A 26,635-nucleotide genomic window follows, 5' to 3' on the forward strand; every position below is an offset into this window, starting at 1 on the left:
CAGCCTTGAACCTCCTCTGCTGCTTTGCTGATATAGATACAACAAAGGTGAAGGCACATTCTGATAACTGAGTAATCGTGCATGACAGAATATTCAGGAGCCCCATGATTTTACAACTAACGTGTTTCAAAATGATGATGTCTGAGGACACGACATTTATACTAAGCAGGTGTAAGTGGCATTTATTCTAAGACAAAGTGCTGCTTCGGTAGTTTGAGGAATGAATCAAAGTAAGCATGTATGTATGTGTGTGACGTGTGTGCTTATTTATCTATAGATGGAAAGCTTTCTTACTCAGGGAGGGAGGGATGGGCAAAGGAAGGGATTGCTGCTCTCCTCCTTGGCACCTGCATAGCCAGTTATACCTATCGGGGAAGGAGAACCAATTTACCCCAAACCTTTGCAGCTGAGCTTTCCTGCGCTGTGCAAATTGACTGCCGCACCCACACGTTCGGCTAATGTTCTTCCCCCAAACACACCTAATTCCTCTTGATCCCTGTTTTATCCAGTTTTTTAGATAAACATGTTACTGATTAGATAAAAATACATGACAATAACATAACTGGCAAAAATACTTAGTAAAGGTAGCTAACGAAGTCCCAAATTATTCACAGCACTGAGCATAAGATGCTGGTAAATGTCCTCTCTCTATCCCACTGCCTCAGGTTCCAACCTCTGAAAAAGTTGAAGTCAGTGAGAGGGGACATTCTCTCCCTTTGGGCCCTTTTTCTCAGGCCCTGTCCATGCAGGCTTTCGTACACCTCATGCATTTAAAATCACAATCCCTATTTATTACACACCAGCTTGAACTAGTACTTGAGATGTTATTTTTTTGATCATGAGAACAGCCCTGAGGCATAGCTTTCATGAACCCCTTTCCATGAATACATAAGTTGAGGCTCGGGGAAGTTGCATAAGTGATCATGGTGTGTTTAACCTTTAGGCACCCAGTGGGGATTCTGGCCGAGGTCTATGTGACACCATGTTGCTTGAGGCCCACGGGCTTCGTATAGACAAAGGAACCGTATGTCCTTGTCTGCTCCGGACAGTCCGGATGTACGTCAGTTCTCCCAGCATCGCATCTGACTTGGTATTTCTCCCTGTCCTTTTGTACTTTCAAACACACCCCAGTTCTGATAATGAAAGATGGAAAGGCCCTGCCTTTGGAAAGCTGACTGACATCACAAAGGGGAAAGATAGGTGTCTCTCTTGGCGCCTTCCTTCACACTGGTCCTCTGGCAGCGTCTCTCTCTGTTACAATTTTATAATAAAGTTGAGATACGCCCACCAGGAGACCTAAGGGTAAGAGTGCTATTGTTGGATATGGAAAAAAATGAGTAGTTAATGAGGATTTACAAAATCATGTCTCCACTAGTTTATTTTGACAGGGATTGAAAAGAAAAAGTAGACTAACATTTACAGAATGCCCATCATGCAGCAAGCAGAATGCCAAGACTTTTACGTGAACAAATTTCTCCTTTTGCCAGTGAGAAAACTGAGATTCAGAAAGATTAAGTAACCTTCCCAGGGCCTGAAATGGATCCTCAGCCTCATGGGTCTGACTCACACGCCTTACTTTTCAGCTTGCTGCCTCCTACATAGTGTGAATGTAACACATTCAGGCATTAATATAAAGACGGTGCTGACTGGAGTAAGAGCCACATATTTTATATTTAAAGAATGTGTATTTTTCCAAGGCATTTTTGACCTATATGCTGTTTTTTGTGTCACGAAGCCATGAGTTAACATGAGATGAGCTTGCGGTAAGCAGACCTATATTTATTCCTCCTTTTGTTTCCTACACAGAATTACCAGTGATGTACGTGCCTTCGTGATCAGCTTTGGTTGCTTTGGTTTGTGATTGGGGCCCTTTAATTGGTAGAAACAATTCTGTGAATTTGTGTATTTTTGAAATGAAGTCATAGAGAATGAACCAAGTAAAGCTTCCCTTTAAAATGTAACAACACCTCCCACCACCGAGGTGGAGGCCCCGTCACCTGCCTGGCCACCCTGCCTCTGCAGGCTCCACACCTACCTCTCTCTGGGCTTCTGTTTCCACCACTAAGATGTGGCTCTGGAGGGCGCGGGCCACTTCTTCCTCGAGTTGGTGGAGAAGAAGCTCGAGGGCGCTGAGCTTCTTAAAGATACAAAACCAGCATGGTGGCTGCATTCTCTCCAGGACATGCTGAAGCCTCCCAGGATGAGCAGGCTGACACTCAGGACACCATGGAAGTTGCCATGGCCTTGGAGAGGAACCTGAACCAGGCCCTTTGGAGCTGCAGGCCCTGGTTCTACTGGGACACCCTCATCGCTGTAACTTCCTGCAGAACCACTTCCTGGGCGAGGAGGTGAAACTCATCAGGAAGATGGGCCACACCTGACTCACCTCCATGGCTGCTGGCCCCCAGACTGGGTGAGTATGTCTTCGAAAGGCTCATCCTCAAGCACGACTAGGAGCCTGTGGAGCCCAGAGGCATCTGAAGGACCCCTGTTTATCCCCTTGGTGTCTGGCTTTTGCCTGAGTCTCTACCCAAAATGACTAGCCATTATTTTTTATTTTTTTAAATGTATTTTTGTTGGTTTCAGAGAGGAAGGGAGAGGGAGAGGGAGAGAGAGAAGCATTGATGATGAGAGAAAATCGTTGGTTGGCTGCCTCCTGCACGACCAACCCCCTCCACCCTCCCCTCCCCACACACACACACACACACCCTGGGGATCAAGCCCACAACCCAGGTATGTGTCCTGGACCAGAATCAAACCTGGGACTCCTCAGTCTGCAGGCTGACACTCTATCCACTGAGCCAAACCAGCTAAAGGTTGCCATTCTTTTAACAACCCTGAAGCCCTCTCCCATGCATTTGGACCAAATGGGAGACAATAAAACTTTTTGCAGGGAAAAAAAAGGGGGGTGGCCAGCAGAAAGTCTGTTCCCTGCCCTAGCTGGTTTGGCTCAGTGGATATAGCATGGGCCCATGTACTGAAGGGTCCCAGGTTCGATTTCCAGGCAGATGCTTCAGTTGCAGGCTGGATCCCTCCCGCAGTTGGGGCACGTGCGGGAGGTAGCCAATCAATGTGTCTCTGTTACATTGATGTTTCTCTCTGTCTTTCCCTCTCCCTTCCACTCTCTGAAAATAAATAGAAAAATATCCTCAGGTGAGGGTTAACCAAAAAAATAAAGTGTGGCCCAGCCGGTGTGGCTCAGCAGTTGAGTGTCGACCTATGAACCAGGAGGTCACTGTTGGATTCATGGTCAGGGAACATGCCGGGGTTGCAGGCTTGGTCCCTGGTGGGGAGCGTGTGGGAGGTGGCCGACCAGTGATTCTCTCTCATCATTGATGTTTCTTTCTCTCTCCCTCTCACTTCCTTTCTGAAATCAGTAAAAATATTTTTTAAAAAAAGAAGAAATGGGGAGAGAAACTGGAAACATGGTCAGAGACCTTGGTATCAGGTTAAGATATTAAGATTTTATCTTAAGGTAAGATAAGGACATTAAATGTTTTAAAGAGGAAAGTACCATGATTAGATTTTAGTTTTATGAAGATTGCCCTCAGTTCTGAGCCTTTTGGCTAAGATCAAGTGTAGAAAGATTAATCTTTTTTTTTATTTTATTGATTTTTAACAGTGAAGAAGGGAGAGGAATAGAGAGTCAGAAACATCGATGAGAGAGAAACATCGACCAGCTGCCTCCTGCACACCTCCCACTGGGGATGTGCCTGCAACCAAGGTACATGCCCTTGACCGGAATCGAACCTGGGACCCTTCAGTCCGCAGGCCGACGCTCTATCCACTGAGCCAAACCGGTTTGGCAGAAAGATTAATCTTAAGATATGCCCTAAAAATGTTAAAGAAAGTGAGATGATTGGATTTGCCTTTGAGAAAGACTCACTTGACTAAAACAGCTAAGGGGAGTCACACAGGTATCTAAGAAGGGTAAGGTTTGAGGAGGGAGAGTGAGAAATGAGATATGCATTTTAAAACTCACTCCCAAAGGCCCTTACAAAGTATAAATGGAGAATTAACACAAAAGCCAGAGGAAACTTAGTCAATGGTGAAAGTCAAGATCTCCACCATGTCCTCCATCTGCTTCATTTGCCATTTCTGCTGCCAGCCCCTGAAGCTGATTCAGCCCACGGAGACCTCAGGCCTTGACCTCAGCCAAGAACCTGCAGCTTTGAAGCTCCCCTCAGCTCAGCAGGAACTTGGAGGCACTCCGGAGGAAGGCTCTGCCTCCAGGATGGAGACAGACATTGAAGAACTCCAGGATAGGGCCTCTGGATGGACCATCCCTGGTGATGGTGAGATGTCTGGGGATGGTCCTAGCAACTTCACCCTGTTCAGGAAGCTGGCCTCTGGGAGGACTCTCAGTAGCATCCAGAGGGCCACGAGGGGCCTTTGTGACATCCTATCCAGTGAAGAAGAGCTGTACCACCCCCTGTGCCAGGACTGTACTAACAGTATCGAAGCAGCTGGACACCCAGCTCAGGATCTCAGAATCTGACAGTCAGAACTACAAATGCTGTTTGGAGACCAGGGATGGATTAGGTGAGGACACGAGGGCGGCACTGCAGGAGGTGGAGCTGGAGGAAGCAAGGCTGGTCCAGGAGCTGGAGGAGGTGGAGAAGAACTGAGAAAGGGTATTGTAGCCCTGGAGGCAGCCTGGACAGAGACAGAGATGCTGGAGCAGCAGGAAAGGCAGTACCACAGGGACCTCAGTGAACTGCAATGGTAACAACTGGAACTATGAGCTATGGAGCGTGGAAGACCGGCTGTGGTACGCCCAGACACAGATAGCCTGGCTGAAGAAAACCAACGCCTTCAAGGCCATGTTTGAGATCTACTGTGATGGCCCCGTGGCTGTCAATAGCTTCAGGTTGGGCTGCATCCCCACTGTCCCTGTGAGCTGGAGTGAGATCAATGCAGCCTGGGGGCAGACAGCCTTGCTGCTCATGGCCTTGTCTAACATAGTCAGTCTGCAGTTTCAGAGGTACCAGCTCATCCCCTGCAGAGGGCACTCCTATCTGAAGTCATTGACAGAGGACCCCATGGAAACTATAGAAACAGACTCAGAGAACAGGCACACAGCTCTGATGGGAGTGGGGTGAGAGGGGAATGAGGGATTGAGCATAAAAAGAGAATTCATGGACACAGACCATAGTGTGGTGATTGTATGTGGGGGAGGGGGAGGTGTAAGACGGTATAGGGGAATAAATGGTGATGGAAAATAACAAAATACAGGAATAAAATAAATAATAAAATAAAATGTAACAGCACTAGCGTTTACTCACCATCCCCCTAACATTTGGGTTATCTAAAACCATTCCTTGAATGGTTGTGTTCAGATATACATTCAACCTAAAAGTCCATGAAAGAAGAGCTTTCAGCTTGCTGTGTATACTAAAAGAGCTTACCAAAGGCACTGGACTGATGCAGAGAAGTGCAAGCCAGAAAGGTGATATTCCCATCGATTCCCAAGTCGCTCAGTGAGGGCTCAAATGTAGCCTAGGCTACTTTTCTTCACAGTTTACTGTCACCAGACTTGAGGCTGATCATGGCCCCCTGCCAGAAACAAAAGGTGCTTTAGTTTTCTTATATTCTGTTGGAGACACAACTCCCATGTGAATTTGGTGGTAGCACCAAATACTCTTCCCAACCTCCGTATATACAAAGGCTCTGCTTCGTGGTCCCTGCGGCACTTTTGTGAATCTGGGGGCACTCCAAGTAGTGACTCAGAACGTTTCAGCAGCCAAAACCAGAGTCCTGAGCATCTCTGGCCCAGCTGCAGAAACAGCCTGCCATTAGTCAGGTTACCCCCTAGAATCTATCCTTTCCCTTCAGATAAATGAAAAGGAAATAAAGATTTCACACAGGGATTTGTGACCAAGGGAACTGCGAGGTAGACCAAGTCTCACTCCGCAACTCCTTTCACAGTAGAATCCCAAACTCCTTAACCCCAAACTGGAAATAGAACTTTGGAAAGAGTATTATGTAGTAGATAAAACACTGGTCAGGAGAATGGACTCGGGTCCGAGCTCTGCCACCACCTTGCTTCACTGTCAAGTTAGGGTGTATCCTATGCTTTTTCAGTTTCCTCCAGCTCAGGAATTGTAGGTTTTCTGTTTTTCTGATTAACCAGTTCTTGCTAATGTACCACTGAGCCAGGGTTAAGTATGGTGTAGCCTTCTGACCCTTTCCTCATTTTTAGTGGCCTCTTTCCCATCCCTGACCCATGTAAACACCAAGCATAGTTTTGTTGTGTCTGTCTTCCATGAGATGGAGCGCTCCTAGAGGACAACGTGTGTCTTATCCATTTCCACATTCTCTTTGGATCAGGCAGGATGTCTGACCCATAGTAGCTACTAAGCAAAAGGGGTTCACCTGCTTTTTGGCTAGCTAATGGCTGTAACTGAAGACCATTTATGAAGTTAGGATGGCACAACTGATTGTCAGCAATAAAGTAAGTTACTGTACAATAGAAAGTAGCCTATATTGCCTTTTTAATCTTATCCCAGTGTCACCTTCCCTACCATTTTAAGGACAAGCTTTATTCATCACATAATAGTCTAAGCATTGTAATCATGGGACTATTCATTTTTATTTTAAATTTCCTCAATACACTGTGTGTGTGTGTGTATGTGTATGTGTGTGTAGAGAGAGAGAGAGAGAGAGAATGCACTTCCCCTAGTTTAACATTTCAACTTGGAGATACTTTTCTCGCTGTGTCATTCATACAGGTTTCACATCCCCCCAAAACAAAAACTGACCGCAGATGCTGTTCTCCGTTTCCTATTCCCTTTCTACTTCTTACTACTTCAGTGCATCAATTGAGCTCAATAATTTATTTGTTAATCAGCAAACTTAATGGAAAAACTCAAATTTCAACGGCTAAAACTTAGGAAAATGAGGAAAAATGTTGAATCAATAACATGGGTGGGTCACTACATAATATTCTGTTCCAATTTGATTAGCATCGCCCAGTCTTCTGATGAGTAAACTGTGACAGTCGACATACCAGATTCCCCAAATTAAACATTCTTCTCCATAATTAAATATCACAACTTCATTGTTTCGATAACAAAATTGAAATATTTTCCACCATCATAATATCCTTAGCAGATAATGTCATTGGAACAGAATGATGTTACCACATGATAATAGGCTCTCGATGCCAAAGTCAAGTTATACTGTTTATTTTCAAAGCAGATCATTACATTGACTTTTTTTTCCATTACCAAGTGATTGATGCAGCTTTAAAGGTGACCAACAAAAATTTCATCCAAAAAAAAAAAGTGATCTAACGATGGGGTTATGTGCTGAATGATTCAAATACCAAGGGAGATGCCACATATAGCAGCTCAGAATCCATTTAAAAATTAACCTTTGCCAAACCTTCAGCAGCAGTTTGCTCTAAAAAAGTGAGAGCAGCTGTCAGAGGCCCCAAAGTGCCTCGAAACACAATAAAACCTTGTGTTGACATAGTCCATTTCTTGATAACTATGGAATTCTGGAATAGAACACCCGCCAACAGAGGAACCTGGTGTGCAGCTAACAGATCTGAGCCAACTCATCTTGACAAGCAGCCTGAAGAAAGGTGGCTCTACAAATGCCAGGCCCTGCAAACAGGCCCTCACCCCAAACCACAGAAAAGCCTTCCCCATGCCTCCCAGACCACAGTCATTTCAGTCACTTGGGGATACAACTCTATCGGTGAGGTCATCTTCAAATAGTAGAGACAAACAATGAATACCTTTCTCGGAGACTCAAAGCACCTACACAAAGAAAGGCCTTTCAGCAGGAACGTGCTCAGTACAAATGACTGCATATCACATTTCATCTTTTCCCTCCGGAGGAAGGCAAAGGGACAGGGCTACTATCTCTAACATAAAAATGCTAGGTGATCTGACTTGGACTGGTTGACTTTCAAAATCAAGAGTGGCATAGAAAAAATATACCAAGTCCTGTACACTTTTCATTATAACAAATATTTCATGCTGAGGGCTGCTGGAGAAAGAAAAAGGAAAAAAATCTACTCTACCCAGATCAAGCAGCCTGCTCACTGGTATTTATTTTCTCTGCATGAAGTCATTTGAGCTGGGTGGATTCCAGTTGAGAGTACTTTGTACAGTCAGTGCTTGCTGCGTGCATGAGATGTGTGCCATTCTCAATATTTTTGATGATGATGTTAATTGGCGTTGAATACAACTTATTTATAATTCTAGAGAATTATACATGTGTTAGGGATGCCTGAGGCTATAAGAGCCCAAGTTACATATTAAAGATGAAAAAGGACAGATTTCTCAACTGGACAGTCCAGCAGGCTGACCCTAGCTGATTATTTGCAAATATGATAGCCACAGTGCTGAGAAGAAGCATTAGTAAAAGAGGAAAAAAAATTAATATTTATTTATTGATTTCAGAGAGGAAGGGAGAGATAGAAACATCAATGATGAGAGAGAATTGTTGATTGGCTGCTTCCTGCACACCCTACACTGGGGATCGAGCCTGCAACCCAGGCATGTGCCTTGAATGGGAATTGAACTGTGACCTCCTGGTTCTTAGGTCGATGCTCAACCACTGAGCCATGCTGGCCAGGCCAAGATAAAACTTTTAAATGACAGCTTGTTCATGAGCACAGTAACTGAGACACCATCAAACATAATCCAATAGAGCAATCCTCAATGTTATATATTGTCCTGGGGAAGATCTTGTCCACCCAGGGCTGAACCAGCTAGATCAGCAGAGAGCTCTTCAGCCCCACATGATCAAGCATTCCATGGAATCTACAGCTATGCCCCATGCCCAGCTCCTGCCCAGCCCTCTCTCAGCTTCTGCTCTGATGTCCTCTGATGGCAGAAAATTCACTCCCTCAATAAGGTCCCTAGTGCTAAGCATGTTTGCTCTACTTTTGATTTTTCTATAATGCCCTGTCTGGGTCTCCTGCTCCAGCAGTCTTTATGCTACTTTCTTAGCACCCTACACATCTTTTCAGTAGCACTCATTGGTTTAATGTCGGTTTTTATCATTAGACAGTAAGCACTGTGGCCCAGGAGTTTGTATCTGGATTGTCTCTACTGTATTCCCAGTACTTACTTAGTACAGTCCCTGGCACAGAGTAGGTACTTAATAAATATTTGTTCATTATCTTGATTTCCATATGCACATCCTTCCCCCAGGCTCCAGGTTGGGGAACTGAATTCTAGTTTAAAACCCATTGAGACTCATAAACAAGTCAGACCTGCTACCAAGGCCAGTTTTTATCCTGTGCTAGCTTATAGGGATCCACATCTGACCCTTACCCGTTTGGGTTCTCTAAGGCTGGGCCGTGACTGCTCCTGCCAGTTTTTCATGGTGTGGGAGGAAAGCCAGCTACCTGCTGACGACCTTCCTGGTGGCCCACACTGCCTAGTCCCCATCCCTAGACTCTGCCTAGCAGTTAGAGGCTTTCTCTTGAACTCCCCTGATGCTGTTTCTATGGATATCTTTCTGTTGCTCATCATGACGCTCTAATTCAAGATAGGTTAGCCTTAGGCAACCTTATAATTGTATCAAATATATTAAAATGCTTCTGTGTCCCTTTTTAAATGTAATATTTTACTGAAACCTTTTGAAATATCTTTAGAATTTTGTTTTATAAATGATGTGGTACACATAATAAATTCTCTATAGCCATCACTCATTCTTGACAATTTTAACAAGTTAAAAAAATACAGATTTACATTTTCAAAGATCTCTCCAGCACAAATGTAGAGGATGAAAGGAGTTGAGGGAGGAAAGGATATAAGATTTAAATTAGGGTACAGCTATAGCAATAGAGAGGAAAAAACCTAAATATTATTGGGACATATTGGGAAATAAAACTGGCAATATCAGGGAAAGATTACTTATTTTTTAAAAAAAGGATCAATCTAAAATGACTTGAGTATCTGGCTGGGAGATGGAATGGATCGTGAAATAGAGACAGAAAAGAAGAAGCAAATTGTAGAGCAAATGTGCATAGTTTATTTCCATACCTAAGGCATTTGAGGTACCATATGATATACAAGGGGAATACTACTTGCCCAGTGATCAGAGTGGTGAAATGTGGAGAGATTAGACTCTCACCATTTAGGTGACAACTAAAGCCCTGTTAATGGAACCCTAAATAACAACAACATTAAAAACAGGGAGAGGCAAAACAACAACAGCGAGAGGAAGATTTGGGAACAGAAAGAGAAATTATAGGAGAAGCAGGAAGACACCAGAAGAAATTTAACATATGTATCGTTTTCAAACTATGATATGTATATACAAATACAAGTTAAAAATAACTGAGGAACATTATTCCCCTTGTTTAATCACCCTTATGTAATTGAAGAATTTTCTTCCTAATTTCGAAATAAAGTACCACTGTGTTAGGAAAAGTAGAGAGAACTGGTCAGTGCTTATTTATCTGTTTTCCTAATTACCAGCCCCAATTTCCTCTCTAGTCTCCCACAGTAAAGGGGTCTCCAAGCTGTTGCTCTCTCCTGCAAATGTCCAATACATGGGTATTTGAGCTGAGACCAGGGCAGTCCTATGTGCCTTTGGCTTCTTGTTTTTTCTCTTACATGCAGCCTTGATTAAACATTTTTTGCTTCCAAGTAAGGAAATTAGGTCTTGAAAATGAAGAAATGCAAACTCTAAATTTAAATTAATTTAACTAGTGGTTGCTGTGTCAATGGGTGAGTCAGGCCATTTTAATAAATGAGATTCTCAAAGAAAAATGAAGGTAATGAGAGTAGCAGTCAGGGAAAAACCATCATTTCCTTATATTACCCTCAGCTACAGTTTTACATTGTTCCTATCAAAAGGAAGAAAGTAAAATGGAAGGATTTTATGTGGTTAAACTTCTTCATTAGCAAAACTGAAGTCAAGAGGGCATATATTTCTTTGATTCAGTTCCAGTATATTCCAAAACCTTGGTTTCACCACCAGACCTACCCCAAACCGCACAATAGAACATACAACTCCCTGCATTGTCTCCCCCTTCACTGATTGAATTTTCAACACCATCACAGACCATTATATATATATTTATATATACATCAAACCATTATATATACATCACCTACATACATTTAGACTCTATCTTCCACCACAAGAATGTAAAGTCCATTAAGGGTGGGATTTTTTTCTACTTTGCTTATAGTTTAATTCCCACTAAGAATAATGATTGACACATAGTATATGCTCAATAAATGTAATCAATACATGAATTAATGTTGTCACATCACTATCAGATGTATTTCTGTGACTAAATTATGTCTTAATAAAAATAATCTAGGATATAATAAAGTATTATTGTAAACTAGAGGCCCGATGCACAAAATTCATGCAAGAGTAGGCCTTCCTTCCCCTGGCTGCCGGCACCGGCTTCCCTCTGGCACAGGGACCCGGGCTTCCCTCTGGCCGCCAGCAGGCACCTGGGACCCAGGCTTCCTTCGCAGCCCCGGTTTCATCTGGAAGGTCGTCCGAAAGGATGTCCAGTCTAATTAGCATATTACACTTTTATTATTACAGATAATAACAATGATATTAATAAATGTGAGAGGCATATGTCATACAGATACCAATGCAATGTTTTAATGCAGCTTTGAAAGCTTTAACATATCTATAATAATAAAAGCATAATATGCTAATTAAACCAGACATCCTTCTGGATATCCTTCTGGGGCAGAGCTGGGGCTGCAGCCATGGGATCCAGGCAGCCGCCTGCAGCTGCGAGGGAAGGATCCAGGCAGCCTGGGCTGCGAAGGCCTACTCTTGCACAAATTTTATGCATGGGGCCTCTAGTCATTATATAAGAGAAGGTGAGGTATATTGACTGTTAAGATCCCTTACTGCTCTAGAATCTTATGATTCTAGATTAAGGTTAAGTCAATGAAAGAAGAGAAGGAAAAGGTCAATAGCTAAGAAAGCTTTTTTATAATGGAAATGTGGCCTAAAGGGTGAGATGGGTAAGGGCTAATAATGGAGACAGGGTGGGGTAAGTAGAGGAAGTTGGCAGTTAACTTTGTTAAGAGTTGGCCCAAGTAGAACAAAAATGTGAGAGCTCAAGAGAAGACAAATCATGAGGTGTTGTGCTTCAGGCAATCACTGTGGATTTCAGGATGAAGGAAGGAAAACATGGGCTATCATCAGTCATCTATTGAGAAGTTGCAGAGCTAATCTATACTAATAAAAGGGTAATATGCTAATTAGACCAAACATCTTCTGGACATCCTTCCGGACAAAGCCACGGTGGCAGGGGGCGAGGCAGAGGCAGTTAGGGGCGACCAGGCCAGCAAGGAAGGGCAGTTAGGGGTGACCAGGTAGGCAGGCAGAGTGGTTAGGGGCAATCAGGCAGGCAGGCAGGTGAGCAGTTAGGTGCCAGCGGTCCCAGATTGCAAGAGGGATGTCCAATGGACATTACCCGAGGGGTCCTGGAATGGTGAGGGTGCAGGTCAGGCTGAGGGACCCCCCTCCCCGTGCACGAATTTTGTACCCTGGGCCTCTAGTATGTGTGTGTGTGTAGTGAGATAAAAACTATGCAGGAACAAAGTTTCTGTTGGAACCCTAGTATAGCCACCAATTACTGAGGACTCTCAATTTCATAGCTGAATTTACAGAGCTGATGGTTTCTTTGATTCCCAACTATAGAAGTAAAAGATGAGTTCATGGAGTGACTCAGATATATTCTTAGACTTAACTGAAAAATCCAAAACAGATTCTATGTTCTCCCTTCTAGAAAATCTCAGGAAATAGTTAATTTATTCCAAGGCCTTTCCCCTCTGTCTTGCTTCTGCTCGCCATCTGTTTATTTGGAGTTTCTCATGGCCCGATCTTACACTGATATGCAGTCAAAACACAGAAATTAGAGGGTTTTTCCCAGAGAAAATTTAACTTTCTCAATAAGCACATACTTTTATAACATTAGAAATGATTTTAAGTAAATATTTGGTTTTATTTCCACTATTCTTAAAAAAAAAACAACCAACAAAACTAAAACTAAACTAACACCATAACATCACTGAAACGCTATTTTAAAAAATCACTAACATCCAATATAATCAAAACATACCCATTATTCTAGTTTGTATAGCTATCCACAATCCCACTAGGGATTTCTAATTAAAACCAAAAAGAAAATAAACTCACTAAATCCCACTGGAATCCACTGAACACAGCTATAAATTTTACAAATATAAAACAATGCTGTGAGCATCTCTTTTGAATAAGTGTCTGCATTCTTTCACTTGTTTATTTAAACTATAATTGCTTGTTGAAATATTATTAAGAAAATAAATGTACCCTTAATTAAAATGAGTAAAACCAATCATATTAAATGACCCAATTAGCTCTACTAATCCATTTATTGCTTTTTAGCCAATACCAGTAGGAAACTATGACTTCCTGGATTTGGAATTGATACTCAGTCCTTAATGAGCTTATACAATAATGCTCTCTACTTTTTCCTGCCAAATAAAACAGCAACTGACCTTTATTCATTTGTTATACACAAAAGTTTTACATACCTTCTCAATTTTTTTCAGTGATTTCTAGTAATATTTGAAAATGGCATTCTAGGCATGTCTTAGGGGACAGGAATGGAAGGAAGGCAGACCTACTAGCTTTATTTCCATGAGACCATGATGGGCCTTATGGTAGAAAACATGGCTGAGCCACTTGGGATCGAGAAGTGACTCCAAAACAGTCCGGAAATAATGGTATAGTCCCTGCTGAGTCCCAGGCACTGTACTACTTTGGTAAAAACTCATTTGAAAGGAAGAAGAGTCAAGGCACTTTCTTGGTTCATTAGCTGGGGTGTTTGTGAAGGTGAATGGTGTGAGTAAAGTATAATGTAGTACCACTGATATGATAATTTGTCCAAGCTGCAAAAAGATTGGTCCACAGGAGAAAGGAAAGGAAATGGTAACTAAGATTTATCAAATAAAAAAATACATTACCAGACGTGCTGTAGAATACATAGAACACACTGCTACTCTAGTAAAGAAAACAATTTGTTCAGAGGCAAAGAGTAATTTTTGTCCCTCTGCTTCCCTTCACCTGACACCACACCACCAATGGAAGATAATCATGGTTTCTAAGCACTTTACAAGTGAGCCAATTCTTCCTTCAAGTAGCATTTTATACAGATACTAGGGGCCCGGTGCACGAAATTCGTGCACTGGGTGTGTGTGGGGGGGGAGTGTCCCTCAGCCCAGCCTGCCCCCTCTCACATACTGGGAGCCCTCAGGCGTTGACCCCCCTCCAATCGCAGGATCGGCCCCTTGCCCAGGCCTGATGCCTCTGGCCTAGGCGTCCGGCCCGAGCAGCGGGGACCTGCAGTGGCAGCGGGGGGCGCCGCGATCGCGCGGGCTCCGCCCCTGCCCCTGCAGGACACCTCTGGCTGAGGCGTCCGGCCCGGGTAGCGGGGACCCACAGCTGCAGCGGCCCCGCGATCCTGGGCTCCACTTTAGGCCCAGGCAAGGGACCCCTAGCTCCTGGGACTGCCAGCTTCGACCGTGCCCAGCTCCCATCGCTGGCTCCACCCCTACTTCCTGCTATCACTGGCCAGGGTGGAAAAGGCGCCTGATTCTCCGATCATGGCTGGGGGGCAGCTGCCCTGCCCCCCAGCTCTTAGCTCCCCCCTGGGTTTCCGATCACTGTCAGTGGCAGGGGGCTTCTTCCTGCTTTCCCTTTCGCCTCCCTGCATTGTGCCTACATATGCAAATTAACTGCCATCTTGTTGGCAGTTAACTGCCAATCTTATTTGGCAGTTAATTTGCATATAGCCCTGATTAGCCAATGAAAAGGGTATCGTCGTACGCCAATTACCATTTTTCTCTTTTATTAGTGTAGATAAGACAGATCAAAGGAAAGTTATTGTACTAGCTTTCTATGACTGTCATAACAAAATACCACAAACCAAGCGGCTTAAACAACAGAAATTTATTCTCTCAGAGCTCTGGAGGCTAGAATTCAGAAATCCAGATTTTAGCAGATTGGTTTTTTCTGGAGGCTGTAAGTGGGAATCTGTCCCATGCTTTACCCATAGCTTCTGGTGGTTGCCATTGGTCCTGGGCATTCCTTGGCTTGTAGACATATTTTAATCTGTCTCCATCTTCACATCTCCATTTTCACCAGTGTGTCTCCTCTGTGTAATGTTCAAATTTCCCTCTTCTTATTAGGATAGCAGTCATTGGATTAGGGCTCACCTTAATCCAGTTGGACCTCATTCTAACTTGAGTATATCTGCAAGGATCTCATCTTCAAATAAAGTCACATTCATAGCTACTAGGGATAAGGAATCAACATATCTTTTGGGAAAGGGAGAGGGAGGTACATTTCAATGTACAACAGCTACTCTAGATGAAAGGTTGTCTCAAGAAGGAGCATGGACTCAGCTGGCATGGCTCAGTGGTTGAGCATTGACCTATGAACCAGGAGGTCATGGTTCGATTCCTGGTCAGGGCATGTGTGGGGTTGATCCCCAGTGGGGTGTGTGCAGGAGGCAGCTGATCAATGAGTCTCTTTCATCATTGATGTTTCTATCTCTCTCTCCCTCTCTTTTCCTCTCTGAAATCAATAATGTATTTTTTAGAAAAGGAGGACGGCCTGGCCCATTATCCATCGTCCCTCAGGTATGTGTTGAAGCATTTTCAAGAAATCCTAAAGAAATCCTACAATGAGAAGTCAGAGAGAAGCCTTACAGTAATTACAACTATGTCAACATCAGGAACATCTCCAGAGTAGCTGAGGCTGGAAAAGGAGAATAACATTATGACCAGAAAATGATGGTTATAGACTCAGAAAGTAATGATGGGATTTTGTAGGTCTAGGGAAAGGCATGAGACCTTACTTTTCTTCAAGCTTCTAGATGAAGCTGATACTACCAGACCTTACTTAGATCAGACTTTAGGTAGCAAATGTTTAGGGGAAGATGACTATCCAATATGAAGAAATGAGAAGGCTGACATACACCCTGATATTATTCGAGGCTACAAGGCTTGTTGGAGCCCCCCCCCCCCCCCCCACACACACACATACACACACACACACACATTCACACACCACATCACAGTTTTGAGCTAAAAAAGTAGATGCATGGAGTTGTTGGACTTCTCTCCTATCACTATTACTTTGCTCTGACAGAAAGGTGAAAAAAAAAATGCTAACAAGGGATGTTTTGGTTATTGGTGTTTTGTGGGTTTTTTTGGCGTGTTTGTTTTTTGATTTTATGTGAAAAGTGGTTGAGAAGAAAGGATATTAAATAAACAATTCTAACACCAAAAAAAATCCACTGAAGAGCAGGAAAAGTATAAGAGCTAATCAGCAAACCTTTGGCTTAAGGAACCCAGAGGGGGTCAGAAACGCCCCAGGCCTGGAGGCTATATGGCCACACACAGGAGTGTATTTGCCACTTTGCTGTATTCCCAAGAGTTCCAGCTCAGCCAAGCTGAATGAGGCTGTGAGAGAGGGAGGAGAAAATAAGATAAGACCTAGTGAAAGGAGTATGCTACTCCCCAGCTATCAGGATAAAATGGCAGCCCAAGAGAAGGGTGTGTCAAGAAGCAGCTTCAGTGAGAAATTCTCAGAATGCCTTGCCCCAAGGCAGATTGAAAGTGAGCCCCAAATGCTCCAGAACACCAGTACTCCTGCATGAACCTGACAGCAAAATAGTCTCAGATGGGGTTTCTCCCGCTTACATACAAGCACTAATGAGTCACATTAAGTAGCAGCCTCTAGTATTATTGGCTCCCCAGAAAATTGTAAATCTGAAGCAGTTAAATTCCTGGGAATCCCTTGAGCAGTTCATTAAGAATGAATTACTGGCTCTGCATCATCCAGTCCAAGTAAGAAGTCCCAGAATCTGGTCATCTGTTTGAATTTTGGCAAAAGCATTCCCTGCATTTGGTGATTTTATTGGTTACTACTCTCTATCAAATTTCCCAGGGAAAAAAAGCGCCTGTGTTTCGTCCACATGGCAATTATTCACAACACAAAATGGTGGTAAAGACATATTCAAATATAAAATAACATAAAAGTATAACTAAAATTTGTTAGTACCCAAATGCATTAGTTTTCTTTTTTTATAAATTTATTTCCATGAAGCCCAGACACTGTTGTGGACTATACAACTTTTTCCACTTAAATATTTTGCAACGTTTCTAAAGTCTCTGGCCATTCCTTACTTTTACTCTCATTAAATTATCTGACATATTTATTTGACTTTTATTGTATATATAAATATTGATATTTATCTGACTATTAAGAAAGTAAACCACTGATACTGACTTTTCTATACTACAAATGAAGACATGGTGTTGATAAATTAAAGAAAAAGAAATTTTGTCCAAAATCTCAAAAGTGATTATTTTGTTTTTTTAAACTAGCACTTATTTTTTAGAAATAATTAATTTTTTAAAAAAATACTTCTTAAAGAATATATAATTCCATATTCAAGGCAGAAAAAGTCATGAAGAGCCTGGGGCATTTGTTTGTCAAAAAGTAAAATGAATTCAGAAATGCCTGATAGTAGTGTACAAAATTATAAAGAGTTTAACCTGCAGAGAGGCCTGGCCTATGAGTGAACAAGTAGTGACAACTTGAACATTAAAAAAAAAAAAAAATCCCCACCTCTATAATTAGATCATTAATTCATTCATTTCAACAAATATTGAGTGTGTACTGTGTGTCAGGCATGGTTTTATGCTGGAAATAAAATACAAACAAAACAGACATAAATCTGCAGTGCATAGGGCTTATTTCTAGTTATAGGAGACATTAAATATATAAACAAATGAATTCATAACATTTTAGGTTCTGGTAAGTACCATGAAAAAGAGCATAACAGGATAAAAGGACAATGAGGGATAGTGAGGGAATGCTATTTTATATAGAGGTGTCAGGGGAGGCTTCTCTGATGAGGTGTCATTAAAAGCATAAAGGACCAAGCCAAAAATATCTGGGAGAAAAGTGTCCCAGGCAGAGGAACCCGAGAGTAAATCCCAAAAGTGGGAGCACTTTGGACAAGTTTGAGGAACATTAGCCACTGTGGCTGCAGAAGAGCAAAAAGGGAAGAAAGAGATGAACTCCAAGAGGTGGAGGGGGTCAGAACATGTCATGTGTGATAGGCTGTGGGCAGGATTTTGGAACAGCTAAAGAATTTGACCCATGGACTGATAAGCTCTCATGTGTTAAAAGGATAACTCTGACTGATGTGTTGAGACCATATGGGGCAAGGGTGAATGTGGGGAGAGCAATCAGGAGACTATCACAACAGCTTAAGGTTGGCTGGTGAGGAGTGATTAAATATGAGATAGATTTTGCAGGTAGAGTTGACAGGATTTGCTGACAAACTGCTGTGGGAGAAGAAAGGAAATATACATTTTGGGGAATGTGTGTGTAGATAGAGGATAGATAGATAGATAGATAGATAGATAGATAGATAGATAGATAGATAGAAAGAAACATATAGTATAGATATATAGATATAGACTTTTAGATAGAATCATTGAGTCATATAAAATTACCATGTTTTATATAAAAAAAAAGTCAAGTGTGAAAATAAAGAAAGAAAAAAATGATCAAGTGTTAGAAATTTTGTATGATTCAACCAAATAAAAAATAAATGCAGGGGTAATTTTTATATAAACATTATTTAAAACCATAGCAATTAATCACATTATATAAAAAGTAGAATAGAGAATTACAAGAATTGAGCTCTGGGATAGCCCAACCTTAATAGGTCAGGAAGAGGCAACAAAAGGAGACTTGGAGGGATAGCTAGGAACATAGGCGGAAAAAGTATCTTGGAAGGCAATTGAAGAGATTGTTGCAAGGGGAAGGAATTATTCAACTTTGTCAAATGCTTCTGGTAGGTTAAGTGGCATAAAGACTCATAAATGACCATAAAAGTGACACTAGTTATATCTAAAAAGACTATTCATTCATAATGTTACAAAAAAGAGAGAGAGACAAGTATAAAATGGAGACAGACTCATGGATACAGAGAACAGACTGAAGACTGTTAGAGGGGTGTGGAATGGGGTCTAGGTGAGAAGAGTGATGGGATTAAGCAAAGAAAAAAAAAGAAAGCCCAGACACAGTGGCTCAGTGGTTGAGCTTAGACCTATGAACCAGGAGGTCTTAGTTTGATTCTTGGTTCAATTCCCCATCAGGGCACATGCTGGGTGGCAGGCTCAATCCCCAGTAGGGGCGATGCAGGAGGCAGTCAATCAATGATGTGCCTCTCTCATTGATGTTTGTATCTCTCTATTCCTCTCCCTTCCTCTTTAAAACACAATAAATATATTTTTTTTTAAAGAAAGAAAAAAAAGAAAAATGCTTGAGTAAAATTATTATTAAACTTGTAAGTTTCTATACCTTTTGCCATAACAAGAATGCCTCCTGACCTTCATACATGTACAAAGAACATATGTACTGGGGAAAAGAATAAGACACTAAGAAGATGCAATGATAAAATATATACATGTACCTAGCAATATTCTCTCTCCCCTCTCTCTCTCTCTTTCTCTCTCTCTCTCTCTCTCTCTCTCTCTCTCTCTCTCTCTCTCACACACACACACACACACACACACATATACATGTATATATGTATATGTATATGTGTATGTGTATGTGTATGTGTATGTATATTATATGTATATGTATATGTATATGTATATGTATATGTATATGTATATGTATATGTATATGTATACTAGAGGCCTGGTGCATGAATTCATGCACCAGTGGGGTCCCTTGGCCTAGCCTGTGGGATTGGGCTGAAACCAGCTCTCCAACATCCCCCAAGGGGTCCTGGATTGTGAGAGGGTGCAGGCCAGGCTGAGGGACCCTACTGGTGCACAGTTGGGGCCGGGGAGGAACACAGGAGGTTGGCCAGCCAGGAAGGGACTGTGAGAGGGCTCCAGGGTGTGTCCAGCCCATCTCGCTCAGTCCCAATCATCCGGACCCCAGCAGCAAGCTAACCTACCAGTCAGAGGATCTGCCCCATGGTGTTCAGTGCATGTCATAGTGAGTGGTTGAGCGGCCTTAGCATATCATTAGCATATTACACTTTGATTGAATGGCCAACTGGATGACCGGACACTTAGCATATTAGGCTTTTATTATATAGGACTAGAGGCCCAGTGCACGAATTCGTGCACGGGTGGGGTCCAGCTGGCCTGGCCCCAATTGGCAGATCGGAGCTGGGCTAGTCAGTAGCAAGAAATGACGGGAGGTTGGCCAGCTGGCCCATCCTGATCAGGGCACGATCAGGGCCAGGCAGGCTAGGGGAAGGGGCCGTGGATGATTGGCCATCAGGGGTCAGTGGCCTGGGGAGGGGCCATGGGAGGTTGGCCGACCAGCCCCACCCCCAATTGGTGTGGAGGAGGCTGATTGGGGGCATGGCCAATGTGGGGGAGGGGCTGCAGAAGGTTGGTCAGCCGGCCCCCGCCCCCTATTGGGATAGGGGGGGCGATCAGGGCAGGGCCAGCTGATTGGGTGTGGGGCTGGTCCTGGGGGGGGGGGAAGTGCCACGGGGGTTGGCTAGCTGCCCCACCCTCAATCAGGGTGGGAGAGGCCAATCGTGGTGGGGCCAACGGGAGGAGGGGCCGTGGGAGATTGGCCACTGGCCCCATCCCCCGGTTAGGCCAGTTCGCTGGCTGCAGTGGGCGTCCTAGCAAATGGTCGTTCTGGTCTTTATGGCATTCTGGTAGCTGGCTTTTTATATATATAGATGTATATATGTATGTAAATATGTATGTGTAAATATATATATATATATATATATATATATATATATATATATATATATATATATATATCTGTGTGTGTGTGTGCATGTGTGTATCAATTAAAGGAACGATGGAGAAATTTGTAGTTGCAGATTTTAGTCCATTCCTTCTAAAACTGATAGTTTAAAGCAACTAGAAATATAAAAAAAATAGAAAAATATGGTCAATTACATTGAACAATAAATATTGATATTTATACTCCAAAAAGAGAGAAAATACAGTTTTAGCAAACATGGAGCATTCACAAAAACTAGCACTAGAGAAACTAAGGCACAAAAGAAGCTTTAATAAATACCAACTAATTATTAGCATACAAACTATATTTTCTAACCACAATACAATAAATTTAAAATCAATTATAATAGAATAAATTTAAAATCATATATGTATAGATAGGTAAAGATATGGGTATGTATATGGAATCTGAAAACATACAACAAATCTTGGAATAAAAAGAACATAATGTTGAAATTATAATATACTTCAGACTGAATGACAATGAAAGCACTAAATGTCAAAATTTGGGACAAAGCTTACATTACACTTAGAAAAATATTTAGTGCTTTAAATAATCTATTTAAAATAATAAAGAGATACTAGTAAAATAACCAAAGTACACATCCATCCACAAATTAGAAAAATGGCAACATAATAAACCACATATGAGAAAATGAAGGAGAAAAACAAAGATAAGGCCAGAAATCAATTACATAAAGCTTATTTATAATAAAGATGGTTAACACAAACTAAATAATAATTCATTAAATAGATTAACAACACAGAAAAGACTGAAAATATTGCTTTTTAAAATTTAGAAAAAATAACTATAGATGTAACAGAGATTTTTTTTTAAATAATAGAATATTATTAACAACTATATGCCAAGACATTTGAAAACCTAGCTTAAATGGATACATTTCTGGAAAAATATAAGATGCCAAGAGAAACCCAAAAAGAAATATAATACTTGAATAGATGAATCAGACTAAAAAACTGGATATGGGAATCAATAACTCCCCCTCCAAAAATGACCAAAACTTGGTCCCACATGGTTTTGCAGTTGAGTGCTATGAAACTTTTAAGAACAGATAATCCCTTTCTCAGACAAGTTCCAGAAAAATAGGAGGAAAAACTTGCCCAAACTTGAGTCTAAAAATGAATGGATCCTGGCCAGGTAGCTCAGTTGGTTAGAGAACTGTTCCGATATGCCAAGATTGCAGGTTCGATCTCTAGTCAGGGAACATACAAGAATCAACCAATGAAGGCATAAATAAATAGAACAACAAAACTCAACTTCTCTCTCTCCCCCCTACCTCTCATCCTTCCTCTCTCTCTCAAGTCAATAAAAATAAAAATAGGAATGGATAAACAATAGAGGGGGAAAGCATAGATATTTTAATTTTAATTTATGAACATTTTAAACTTCCAAAAATCTTTAAATAAATCATCAGACAACTGAAATTATCAATTTATTTTAAAATGAATATATCATGATCCAATGTGGTATATTCAAACAATCCAAGATTTTTTAACATCACAAAATGTATTAATGCAATTCACAGCATTAATAAACTAAAAGGAAAAAATCACATGATCCGTATAAATGAAAACACTGTACTTGATAAAGGTCAATACATATTTATAACTAAATTCATAGAAAACTAGAAGCTAAAGGAATTTACTTGACTTGATAAAGACGATCAAATAAAAACCAACAGTTACAGTATAATTCCTATAAGAACTAGAACAACGTAAGAATTTCCATTTTCTCTATTACTAGTCAGAATAATAATGAACATCCTAATGAATGCAGGAAGATAAATAAGAAAGGATTATGATAATTCCAGGGGAAGATACAATGGTATGATCATTTTAAAACACAATGAAGTATTGGAAGGAATAAGAAAACCCATCAAGTTTGTAAATATACTATCACATTATAGAAATAAAAAACTATAACTATATAATCTAATGAATAAGGAATTTATAAGGGAAATGTTGAAGCACTTTGGGAACTATCATTAAAAAAGACCTAAATAAACATACCATATTTAAAGTCAATACAATAGTAATTCTTTTAAAGTCTGCAAAAAATTTTTTAGAGAAACTTCACAAACATTTTAATACTTGTATGGAAGAATAAAATCTCCAAATACTATGGCTCATTCTATCAAAAACAAACAAAAAACCATATACACAAACAAACAAAACCTAATAAGGCAGAATAAATGGTCCAGAAGTAGGCCTATGGGCCACCTTTATATAAAATATAAAATCCAAATCCAAAATTTTCCTCACCATATAGCATGCTAGATTTCTCCAAATATTTACCAAAATATTTCCCCTTTTCCATAAATTTGTATTGTTAGCACTACACTGGTTACACTTATTACAATGAAGACTAGAAACTCCTTGCCTCTAGCAGTTTGAATATAAACATGGCATTGAAACCAAGGACTCAAAGCTTAAACCAAGATGCCTCAGAAAAGAGCAGTGTGGTGTTTGTACAAGAATTCAAATAGGAACTTGATGGCTTAAAAAGGAAGTGATGGAATTGATACTCTCAACATGAGTAAAGAGATCTTCCAAAATATTTTCTCTTAATATTATCTTGTTGAGGCAAATAATTTTTTCAACATTATAGGGAGCACTGAAGTTCATTAAGGAGGTGTTCTTTCACAATCAAGAAGTGTGGGACTTCTGATGAAAAGTGTTTCATGTTTTGTTATAAAAAGAATACCTAAAATGCCTTTGGAGGGACTTCTGCTTCCAGGAAGGTAATTTAGACATAATTTTATACAGTTCCCTGCTAAGTAAAATAAAAATCTTGGACACTAAACATAAAACAAATGTAAGAAGATTCTGAAAGACGAAGAGAAGATGGCAGACTAGCAAGAAACCCAGAATCAATATGATGGTGAGTACACTGGAATATCTTTTGGAGTCCTATCCCAGACTTTGAGCCAATGAAGCTGATAACCCAAGAACAACAATGGGCATAGACAAAAACAAACAAACAAAACAAAACAAAAAGCCTGCTCTCTCTAGCCAGAGGACAAGAAGGCAATTTAGCAAGATAGAAAACCCTTAGAACATAACTGTTCTGTTACAGCCAAACACAATAGAAGGAATACTGTGCCACACCTCACTCATAAAAACAAAGGCCCACTGGGAAGTCTAGACTTCAACCCTAGACAGACTGTAATAAAGTGCCTCAAACCTGGCACGAGGATGGTGTCACAGAAGGCTAAGTAGAGGGCTGGGATGTTCATCCCCATAGGTAGTAACAAGGCTCCCCGTTCCTCACAGTGTCAGTGGAGACCACATGTGGAGCCTGAATTAATCAGCAGCAACAAAGTTATCCCACTCTCTACCCTGTGAAGTGATATCAGAGGAAACCTAGTACAGAGTCAAGATTTTAACCTTGCCACGAATCATGCAGTAAGACAGCTGTCATGGTGTCAGTGGAGACCTGGTAGGGAGCTAGAATTCCATTCAGCAGTGACAACAGAGGCCAAGTGGGAATCTGTACTTCTACTGCCACCTAACAGGAATGAGGTAACACTCCTCCTTCCTGTGTCACAGGAAGCTTGCTAAAGGAGACTTTTTAAATAAGATCCAGATTCTCATTACATAATACCCAAAATATCCAGATTTCAATCAAAACTCACTTGTATACCAAGAGCCAGAAGATTTCAAACTGAATGAAGAAAGACAGCAAGTGCCAACATTGAGATGAACGAGGTGTCAGAATTATCTCACAAAGATTATAAAGTAACCATCACAAAAATGCTTCAACAGGCAATTAAAAACATACTTAAAACAATTTTTAAAAATAAAGTCTCAGCAAATAAACAGAGGTATAATGGACAACCAAATGGAAATTTTAGAACTGGAAAACACAATAACCAAAATTTAAAACTCGATATGCTGAACAGCAGCACGGACAATGTGACTGAGGAAATGTACCACGTGAAACACCTACAATCAGATCCACCATTTCAAAACACCCAGAGTTTTAAGAATGATGTTTCTAGAATCTAAATTCCCAAAACTGTTCTTGTTTTTTAAAAAAAAACTTAAATAAAAAATGCCATTAGCACTGATATTGCAATATGGTTGACAGAAAACATGAATGAAATAACCCCTAGTGATGTTCTTGAAGTTCCCCCGGGATTTGCTGTGATGACAGGCATAAATGCTTGATTTTGTTAAGGAAGTTGGTAGATATCATTGGCTGCTTTACAGAAAGCACTTACTGAACATGAAGTAAGAAGATAATAATAATAAAACAATACTCAAAGTCATAACCTCAGCCTGGTTGGTGTAATAAGATGACCATACCACTATTCCTTAAGATTCCTTAAAAATTGTGTCTGCTTACTTTCTTAATCACTTTCTTAGTCACTTAGGATATGAAGCATCTTTAAAACTGTTTATTTATATCACTTTTAGGCTACTAACAACCCTGTGGTAAATTCTATTTTTGAGAGATGTGATATTGACTTTAAATTCTATTCTTCAAAGATGTGCTATTGACATTAAACAGATATTTGCAATGCGAGTTAAAATTTACAACCATTCTTTGCCTCCAGTCCTACGGTATTGACAGGAGATTTGAAAGTGGGCAATTTAAGAGCATTTGAAACCAACTTCTTATAATCCAGCATACCAATTGTACAATTTGATCCCAATAAAAAAACAAATCCATATTATTTTCTATTTTCTACAGTCCTATTGAAACCCATTAAAACTAAACAATAATAAAATGCTTCACAAATAAAAACATGAGATGAGTGGAGTTTGGGAACAGACATTTCCTTCCGTCTAGCTGGGTTCCCAGCCTCTTATTTCCCAGAATGATTCTCAAGTAGAACATAAAGCTCAGAAGGTAGACCTAAGATCTCAAAACTGGCTGTGGTGCAGGGCTAAATATTACTACGTTTACAGGAAGCCACATTAAAAAAAAGAATCTTGTTTCTCATATAGCAAGTAAAAAATGTTTGTGTTTTTTGTAAGAAAATTTAGGTGTGTTTCCAGGCCCTTGCTTTTACTCTATCTTCTTTGCCAACTTTTATGTAGGGAGGAGGGTGGCAGAAATGTTAACTTTGGTGGACTGAGAAGAAAGCATAGATATACATGCCCATATAACATATAGATCCACAGTCCCCATCCCGTACACACCTGCTCTGTCCACTTAGTTCCCTTTTTTCCTACTCTACCAACACCACCCAAGGAAAAAAGTTGTGTGAATAGATTGTTAGAAAAAAGCAATGATCACGGAAGAAATGTTCCATTCCTCGGAGCTACCATAATGTGCTAGGAGCAGGAAATGTATGACTTTACATTATTCAGAACAGAATGGCATGGGGAACAGCTGTTCATGACAGATGAGAGCAAGGCTCCCATGAGTTTGGAGCTATATACTAGAGAGGGTAAAAGGTTTTAATATAATCATGGTAGTTTATATTCTTGAACTCCCATAAATTTTTGTGAAAGATTCAAGGAAAGATTGAATTTCCTGTCTGTACACTGCTTATTTAAACTCCAATATTATCCTTAGGGTAGAGGGAAAGATTATATGTAAGGTACTAAGTGAAAATCCATGGAGGTGAATGTGAAAGAGATGAGGAAATGCCAAAACTCCAGAGTTTAGTTGTGCCAGAGAGACTTTTAATATACAAGGTAATATGAATGTAAACAAAAGTAAACTTTTAAAATATTTTTATTCACTGAAATATTATCCATCTCAATGTTGGCATCCTGAATTCACAGGAACATTTTCCATTTTATTCCAACTGATTGAGAGGTAGAGATGAATTTATGGATTTCTAGGT

The 26,635-nt window shown here is 40.7% G+C and overlaps 1 long non-coding RNA gene and 1 pseudogene across 2 annotated transcripts in view; one reads left to right on the top strand and one right to left on the bottom strand.

Annotated features, from left to right (window-relative positions):
* LOC132219980 (uncharacterized) overlaps nt 1-26,635 on the bottom strand; it is a 295,739-nt gene that overhangs the window by 225,051 nt on the left and 44,053 nt on the right. The window contains exons 3-4 of one of the 2 annotated variants that reach the window (XR_009449652.1): nt 5,409-5,556; nt 2,036-2,336 (exon numbers count right to left, since the gene is read on the bottom strand). This is a non-coding gene — a long non-coding RNA (uncharacterized LOC132219980). The remainder of the gene's footprint in view (nt 1-2,035; nt 2,337-5,408; nt 5,557-26,635) is intronic. The other variant, XR_009449653.1, reaches the window with a different exon arrangement.
* Nucleotides 4,070-5,109, top strand: LOC132219597 (beclin-2-like; annotated as a pseudogene).

Source organism: Myotis daubentonii, chromosome 17, assembly GCF_963259705.1.
Source record: "Myotis daubentonii chromosome 17, mMyoDau2.1, whole genome shotgun sequence".
In the NCBI taxonomy this organism is placed as follows: domain Eukaryota; kingdom Metazoa; phylum Chordata; class Mammalia; order Chiroptera; family Vespertilionidae; genus Myotis; species Myotis daubentonii.